Below are 9,184 nucleotides of genomic sequence, written 5' to 3'. Positions count from 1 at the left end.
CAGTTAACTAAAGATTCACTCATAAATAACTCATGCATGTCAGTTCAGAGGAAGACCCAGTTGATACTAGAGTTCAAGAACAGTGTACTATCAGTTGTATAATTTTCTGAGTTGTACAGATGGTGCATGCAATCAGTTGAGGGCCTACGTTTGGATTGCACAGTTATGGAGAGGGAATTTCCACATTAAATAGAGGTTGATTCTCTTAGGGATTGCACAAGGAAGTAGGGGCTTGGCAGGCAACATATTTGGCTAACTGTTGGCTTGAGTTGGTTTGTAAAGCAGCGAGATAGATTGTACTTGTGCAGGAATTGTTCAAGTTGAACAAGCATTGCATTTTCTTCTCAAATATTCTGGTTAATGCAATATAGATAGTCGAGGTTTTTAGCAGTTGTTTTCCCTAGAGAAATATTGTGTTATGCGCGATTAAAATTCTTACTTTTATGCTTATTGTTTTCATCGATCAATTATAGTTTCCACTGAAGAGTAGAGTAGATTATTGTCTTGTGTTTTAGCATATCACATAAGTTGTTGAATCTACAAGTAAAAATCTACATGTGCTTGTTATAGAGAAGCTCTTCCCAAGGTTTGATGATGACCTTTGGAAGTGCATGTTGAATTTTTGCATCTGCGCGTAACTTTGTTGCTTCATTGGGCACTAGATCTGAATTAATTGCAACATTATTGACTTGCTATTGATTAGACTTTGCCTCAATATTCTGAACAAAAATAGGTTTAGAATGTTGTCTTTTATGTAATTCATCTTGTTGTAGTTGTGATTCAAGATGCAAAAAATTAGTCGTCTCTTTTGTATGTTGTAAGCAAGTTTGAATGTCAAAAATAGTTCCCTTGTTGATTTTGATTGTGCTTTTGGTAGTTGACATAATTAGAGTTCTTAATAACTCTATTAAATTTCCGATTTGAGTCATTTTTAAACTTCAAAAAGTCAACTCAATTCATCATCAATAATCCAAAATAAATAAAACTCAGTTGGAAACTTGTACAAATCAATATTTTGTGTCTTTGATAACACACCACAGATTAAGTTGACCAGCAAATGTTGACGTATGGTCCTCAAGGATTAATGCACAGAATTCATGCCTTCAACATATGCAGTCTTCGTCCAAGCCCGTGTTGAAGTAGTAAGGTTTTCTTCACTTGGAGGTCATGAATAAATCCAAATCCTGACAGAAATCATTGGTGAAATATTTGGTGAAATTCACCTAGAAATATTTTGGTGCCTAGTGAACCTAAGACTCCAAATTTGTGCCCTAGATATTGGAAATGTTATCGATCAAGTTAGTATTAAGATACATAACCGTGGAAAAATGCTCACAATTGAAGAAATTAATTCCAATCTAAAAATCGGGTCAACTTCTTACTTTGAAAATGGAGGGACATGAACTCCAGTCTTTCTCATAAATTTTGCACTCGTTCTTCCCTGTATTAAGGATGCACACTACATCATTGTCTCTATTAAGTACCTTGTATTTCTCTATTGGGCATGGCCCAACTTGGTCCAAGTTTTGGGTAGAAGACCCTGTGAAAGGAGCGGACCATGCAAAGCTGGCAAAGATATATTCATTGTGTGGACTTTTAGGGCTTTGGGGATGGGACAAAGCCCTTATTTTGTAATGGGTATCGGGTACTAGTCCTTGTTTTATGGATCCATGGTATATGGACTATGGTTTTTGTATATATGAATTGTATAGAAGGATATGTAATACTTTGTAAAGGATAATCTAATCTCAATAATGGAAGCATAAGTGAATCTTTGTTTTCACATATGTAGTATGTAGTTTTGAAAAAGGCTCCACAGCTGAGTGCGCAGACCACCTGCAGCTAGGTGCACAGGTTAAAGAAGTGAATGTAATTGAAGATTTTTTTAATAAATAAGAAGTTTTGGTGAAGTGTTGTATCTTTGTACATGTTATTTGTCTATTGTTATGTATCTGATTATGTATGCTTTTCACTGAATTATGTAAGATATACCGTTATTTGTAGAATTTATGCATTTTTGTTAAATTAATCATCTGCGCGAAGTTCCTATGCATTTGAAGTTATAATATTGATATACAGTAGAATTAAATACACGACGCCACTTTGCGGATATCCCTTCGGTTGCGGAAACCTGGTTCTGCAACCTCCCATAACTGCTTCAGGTGAGACTATGACCTGCTTGCGGGTCATTGTCGAAAGACCCAGTAGTTGAGGGTTTTGTTGGTGCGCAACACAATCTGAACCTGGGTCAAGCCCCCTCAAACCAACAAATGGTTCAAAGATCATTCCACGTTGAATTACTTGGTGAATAAACTTGTTTTAGGAGGGACGATTTGTCGATGGTTGTTATTATTCCAAGAATATGACTTCAAAGTTATAGTGAAGCTAGGAAGATTGAATGTTGGGCTGGATCATCTATCCAGGATAGAGACAAGAGAAGAACCCATACGTCTTGAAGATAACCTGCCCATTGCACAATTGTTTGCAATTAAAGTCACAAATGATTACTTCGCGGATATTATCCAGTTTTTGTCCACATGAATGGCACCCACAAAGTACACTACAAAGCAAAAGAAGGAATTGGTGATTCGAGCAGTGATTTCTCACTGATTGCGGGACACTTGTATAAATTGGGACGGGATGAAGTATTGTGCATATACATCCCTGAACATGAAATATAGAGCATTCTGATAGAAGCTCATGGAGGAGTCGTAGGTGGGCACTATGCAAGAAAAACCACTGCGCAGAATATTCTGAGATCCAGATTATGGTGCCCTACAGTACATAAGGATGCGAAGGACTATTTCCAAGTATGTGACGTATGTCAAAGGACAGGAAAGCCATCCAAAAGAGATGAAATTCCCCTCGTACCACAAGTGGCTTTGTAGGCTTTTGACAAATGGGCAATTGACTTTGTTGGACCGATCATTCCACCGACGAAAAATATTGGTGCAAGATATATCATCACCACGACGGATTATTTGACAAGATGGGTCGAGGCAAAGCCAGTGAAGGATTGCAGTGTAGGAACCATTGCGAAGTTCATCTTTGAATATATATTGTCCAGATTTGGTTGTCTGAAGATCTTGATGAGCGATCAAGGGACACACTTTTCGAATAAGATGATTGAAGCATTAACTGAGGAATTTCAGGTTTTCCATCAGAAGAGCACTCCCTATCATCCTCAGGCAAACAAGACAGTGGAAGCTTTCAATAAGATTCTAGAGAATGCATTGACCAAGGTATGCAAAGTAAATAGAGATGATTGGGAATTGAGGATTCCAGCGGTATTGTGGGCATACAGAACGACATGCAAGAAATTAATAGGATAGACACCTTTCAGGTTGGTATATGGAAAGGAGCAGTCATGCCTATGGAATACATTATGTCAAGCCTGAGAATTGTAGTTGTCACAGATATGGTAGGCCTCAACAGGAGGAAGGAACAAATGCCGCAGGTACTAGATTTAGAAGAAGATAGATTCATAGCAAGATTCCATCAGCATGTGCAGAAAGCAAGGGATAAAGCCTGGCATGACAGGCATATTAAGAAGAAGATATTTCGGGAGGGGGATATTGTATTATTATATGACAATAGTTTTGTGAAGTTCTCGGGGAAATTCAAGACACATTAGTTGGGGCCATATATCGTCATGAGCATTACAGATGGTGGTGTTGTTCAGCTCATGAAGTTAAATAGTCAGATGATTCCAGGATGAGTGAATGGTAGTTGATCAAAAATATACAGGGATGATTATGTCCTTGGACTGTCGCACTGAAGAATGAAGGGGAGGAAGTCTTAGTGCCACCTACAGTTGAAAGTGGGCATGGGACTATAAACTACTATGCAGGAAGGGACTTCGTTGAAGGAAGATTGTTGCACGATACTCAGGAGTATGACGAAGTCTGAGGGAGTTGCGATGAAGAAGGGGTGACTACACCAAAGAGGAACTCTGTCGAAGTTAGCTGGAACTATGACCTTTGGAAGGAAAAGTGGCACCGTTAAAAATAAATTACCATTGAAGGGTGTGGGAGAAAAGTATTCATGAATCACATCTAAATGTATCTAGCCCATACCTACATTAATGAATCAAATCTAGAGCCAATCATGAATCTGGGAATTCAAAATTGTTATAAAAATGCATCTTGCACCACATTTGACACTTTGTTGCCTAAGAGAGATCAAAAATTGCGCCTAAGTGAAAAAGAGTTATTGCATGTCTGAGAGGAGATGGGAAGAGTTGGTTAGAATATTTAAGAAGAAAGGGCTAGCTGGTATCATGGAGTCATAAGCAGGAAAGACCGCAGGAGAAAATGTACCTATGTCCCCAACGTGATTAAGGTCACCAAGGAAGGTGCTTGTACAATCGCAGGCATATTCGTAGTCGCAGCCACAGAAGACGAAGGAGAAGAGACCAACTAAGGTCTTTGTAGAAGAATTGAGAACATCACCACAGAAGAATATGTAGAAGGGAGTGCAGATGAAGAACATGAAGGTTAAGGGGAAAAGGCCCATGCAGAAAGGAAAGAAACTAGTATAGCAGGAGGTACCTCATCAGGTCTATGACAGTGAGGAAGAAGCTAAGTTTCACAGGAAGGAGGACAGAGGATGTGGAGATTCCCTCTGTGCTCCCATCATACATGCCACTAAGAAATTCAGGCGTGAAGCCGGTTAAGGAGCCAAAAGGAAATTGCTACTTATATGTTATTGTTGCCAGAAGAGGTGCTTTTTGAAGAAGAAGTGTTGGGGAAGATTCCCCAACTCAAAATGGAAGGTTGAGATTTCAATGACAGAAGCAAATATCGGTAGTTTGAGCCTAGTAGGTACCTAAATAAAGTTCACTATCTAGAGAGTGGAGTTACAAGGTTGGACCCATAACAATGGGTTGTGGGAGTGGGGAGAGTAGGATTTTTGAACATGTTGAATGTGCAACACTTCAGTCAAAGCCCATTCAGTACAAATTGTGTGCAACAGCTCCTCGCACTATTGCATGATGATTGTATTTGGTTAGGGATGAGGATCCTGATTAATGAAATACTCATTAGGAGAATAACAGAGCTGCCATACCAGGGAAAGGACCTCGTGGACGAATTCGTGGGTAAAAACAAAGACAAGGAAATGGCCCAGATGATGAAGGACAAGTTTTGATTGGTACAGAAATCTCGCAGATACGAAATAAACTCCATTGAGGATCAGGGTGTGCACTTCACCACACATATCTTAGCAGGGAAGATCATGAGGAAGTGTAGGGAAAATGAGGTGCTCGCAACAATAGTATTGTTTGCAAAGAAGTGCATGGAAGGGGTCCAATTCAAATAGGCTTCTTATTTATGTAAGCATTTTTTTACGGATTGCATAAAATCACAGGAAGAAGGCAAGACCTACCACTATGCTTGGTTGTTAATTATTATTGCACTTATTGCATGGAAGGAGCCGAAAGATTGTCAATTTCTGACTCTGGAAGTAGATGTGTGCGAAGCAACGAGGTATGCTTCGCTATGGTTTACGAAGGAGAAGATCCACGCAATGGAGAATCACATATTCTTTGTGCTAATATTAATGGATTTTCATATGGTGTTGAATTAGTATCCCAGACTGTCACCGAGCATGTGCAAACATTATTGTCATATTGCGGAGTTTAGGGCAGACTTTCACAGGGCATATGTGAAAGCGATGAAGGACCCAACAGAGACATGGAATCCATTTCCATTCCTGGTAATGGAAGATGATCTGCTGGTGCAGGATTAGTCAGAGGAATGGATGACTCCATCGGGTGGAGCGGTTGGAGGAGATGGAGTAGAGAAAGGTACCTCGCAGGGTGCAGGTACAAGTAAGAAGAATGTGGATGCGGAAATAGAAGAAACAGGGGGAGGGCAGGAACACGAAGAACACCACAGTGATGCAGAGGTATCATAAAATTCACCCTTTGTGATAAAAATGCAACCACGAAAGAAGCAGAAGGAAAATAAGAGTAAGGGTGCAGTGCCGCTTGTCCTCAATGATGTGGACATCGATGAGATAGCAGAGAAAATCCAGGAGATTAACACAAATACCTGGGACAAGATTGATGATCACTGTAAAGCGATATTGGCTAAGGTACAGTAGGGCATCGTGGTGTTGAAGTCGTTGCCACAAGTAGTGAAGCAACCAGAGAAGGTAACCCAACCATCACAACAAGAACAAAGACTGGAAATGAGTTTTGGAATAAGGATGTTACATGTGCCAGTTGGGGCACTGAATTTTGAAGCAGCAGTAGATAAAGATCAAGCCAAGACATGGCGCAGTGTCCATATGAATGTCGTTGTGCTACCCCTCCAAGTGTTGCATGAATTTCATCAGGGAAGTACTGCAGAGATGCAGGAACAAGAGTAGTGTATGTTGTTTTTGAAAGAAAATGTGGAGTCAGAGAAAGCAACGATGCAAAAGGAGCTGAAGCAAGTGGCCAAGGAAAGGGAGGAAGCAAGGAAGCAATGGGAATAGTTGGAGAAGGACATTACTGAGACTTGCAACACAATTTTGGATGTGAAGGTCCATGAGGATGAAGCACCAATAGAAAAGGTCGTGAAGCTCACCCTTGCGATCAAGGACTCAAAGAACGTTATGGACAAGTTAAAATTTGACTACACGGTGCAGATATCAGAGCTGCAAATAAGGTTGTAGCCAAGTACGCCACCATAGGTTCGGGAGTAGAGACAAAGGGACCTCAGCACAGCGCTGAAAGGTATATCTAAGATGGTGGGAGATTTTGGGAAGTTGTTCAATGACACGATGCAGATTTGAACCTCGCTGCAGGAGGATCCAAACATCATGAAGATTGAGAAGTAATTGCAGGCCAAGCAAAAGTAGCGTGATGAGATCTTGACATTTGTGAAGACCTTACCAATCTTGCAGTGGTTTTCCGGCATTTCTAAAGGGAAGAACCTTCAAGTGAAAATGAATGATCTATGGAGGAAAGCACAGATTCTACAGGAGAGGACTCGGTCATGGCAAGAGGAAGCCCTGCAAATTTTGCAGGCAGTAGATGAATGGCTGGAGGAATTGAAGAAAAGGGAAGCGGAGCTACTGTAGAAGACCGTTGGCCCTACTATAGAAGCTTTGATGAAGGAGGCACAGCAGGAAGAAAATTTGATGGCAAAAATGTTGCAACAGTACAATGCAGTATACAACAACATAGCAGCAAAAATCAAGGGCGTCGAAGCTAAGTGACTCGAGACGAGTCACAGATGAGTGTTGGGGGTCTATTGGGCATCGCCCAACTTGGTCCATTTTTTGGGTAAAATACCCCGCGAAAGAAAGAGCAGTCCACGCAGAGCTGGCGGAGATATATTCATCGTGCGGGCTTTTAGTGCTTTGGGGATGGGACAAATCCCTTATTTTGTAACGGATATCGGCTACTAGTCCTTGTTTTATGGATCCATGGTATATGGACCATGGTTTTTGTATAGATGAATTGTATAAGAGGATATCTAATACTTTGTAAAGGATAATCTAATCTCAATAATAGAAGCATAAGTGAATCTTTGTTTTCGCATTTGTAGTCTACAGTTTTGGAGAAGGCTCTGCAACTGAGTGTGTAAACCACCTACAGTTGGGTGCATAGGTCAGAGAAGCAAATGTAATTGAAGATATGTTTAATAAAGAAGAAATTTTGGCAAAGTGTTGTATCTATGTACATGTTATTTGTCTATTGTTATGTATCTAATTATGTATGCTTTTCACTAAATTATGCGAATAACTATAAGATATATTGTTATTTTCATAGTTTATGCATTTTTGTTAAATTAATCATCTACATGAAGTTCCTATGCATGTGAAGTTCCTATGCATGTGAAGTTATAAGATTGTTATACAGTAGAAGTAAATTCACGACTCAACTTTGCAGATATCCGTTCAATTGCGGAAACCTAGTTCTGCAACCTCCCATAACTGCTTCAGGTGAGACTGCGACCTACTTGCAGGTCATTTCTGAAAGGGCTAGTAGTTGAGGATTTTTTTGGTGTGCAGCACAATATGAACCTGGTTCAATCCCCCTCAAACCAACATTCTTCCTCGTCAACTTATATTGCTCCTTGGAGTACTTGTTTCTCCCCAGCATGATTCCCAACGCAGAATCCGCTCCCCAAATTCTCTCTTTGGCTCCCATTGTTCTAGGTGATTTTATAGATTGTCCCTAGTAAGCGTTATCAGTTTGTATGCCAACAGATCAAGATGACCCTTTTCATTTAGTGTGTCGAATAATATCTATAGCCCTCTGTTGGTAGCGATGCCACAGTATAATTTGCAGTCAAGGAAGTTTCCCATGAACAATGATAGGACACCAGTCAAAGTAATAGGATAGAGCATCTATGAATTACACAAAATCGGTCTCTAGTGTTTCTGGTCCTAATACTACAAACGCCAAAGACCACTGCAACATCTATTCCAACCTTTCAACTTATACTCGTTCCACTGGAAGATTTGGAGTCACTATTCAAGTTTTTCTTTGTTGGTCGAATCACCAGAGTCAGTGCTCTCGCTCGGTGTCAGAACTGAGGGAGGAGAAGGAGCGATGCACTAAGATGTATCTCCAGCTAATATAATTATCCTCACAATGAATATGCTCTTCTAATACAATTATACTATATCAATTTTAAAATTGTATATAATTATATTAACAGACGTATATTGAATCGACAGAGCCACTTAGGAGGAGTTATTAACATGGACAGTGTGGAGGAGTTATATATGGAAGGCAGACATCGTAACTATTATGACAACGTAACTGTGAGTATTATAGGCATGAGTTATATATAACGTGGCAGAGTTATATTATAGTGCAGGTGTGATGTCGCAACAGAGAGCCACAAGGTATGAGGAGGCAGTATGGGAGGTGATATAACCAACGTTCAACATAAACTACGACTTTCAAGCCATACAATAGTAACTGGGAGGTACTTATATGTAGCGATGGCGTGACTGGGAGGTATATATCTCTAGTGATGGTGTAGGTATATATATCTAGTGATGGCATAACTTGGAGGTATATATATTCAATACCAGTGTTACACAATTCAGAGTAATACGATGTAATAGTATGGTGAGGAATCAATATCCATGTAAGAAAACCGGTTATATATATAAAAATTAACATATCCCAAACCTTAACGCAATCACAGTCACAACACCTCTGGCCACAACATCTCGC

This window comes from Pinus tabuliformis, chromosome 3_1 (genome assembly GCF_031772625.1).
Source record: "Pinus tabuliformis cultivar Carrire ecotype Pingquan chromosome 3_1, CPIR1, whole genome shotgun sequence".
In the NCBI taxonomy this organism is placed as follows: domain Eukaryota; kingdom Viridiplantae; phylum Streptophyta; class Pinopsida; order Pinales; family Pinaceae; genus Pinus; species Pinus tabuliformis.
This window is presented reverse-complemented; position numbering follows the sequence as displayed.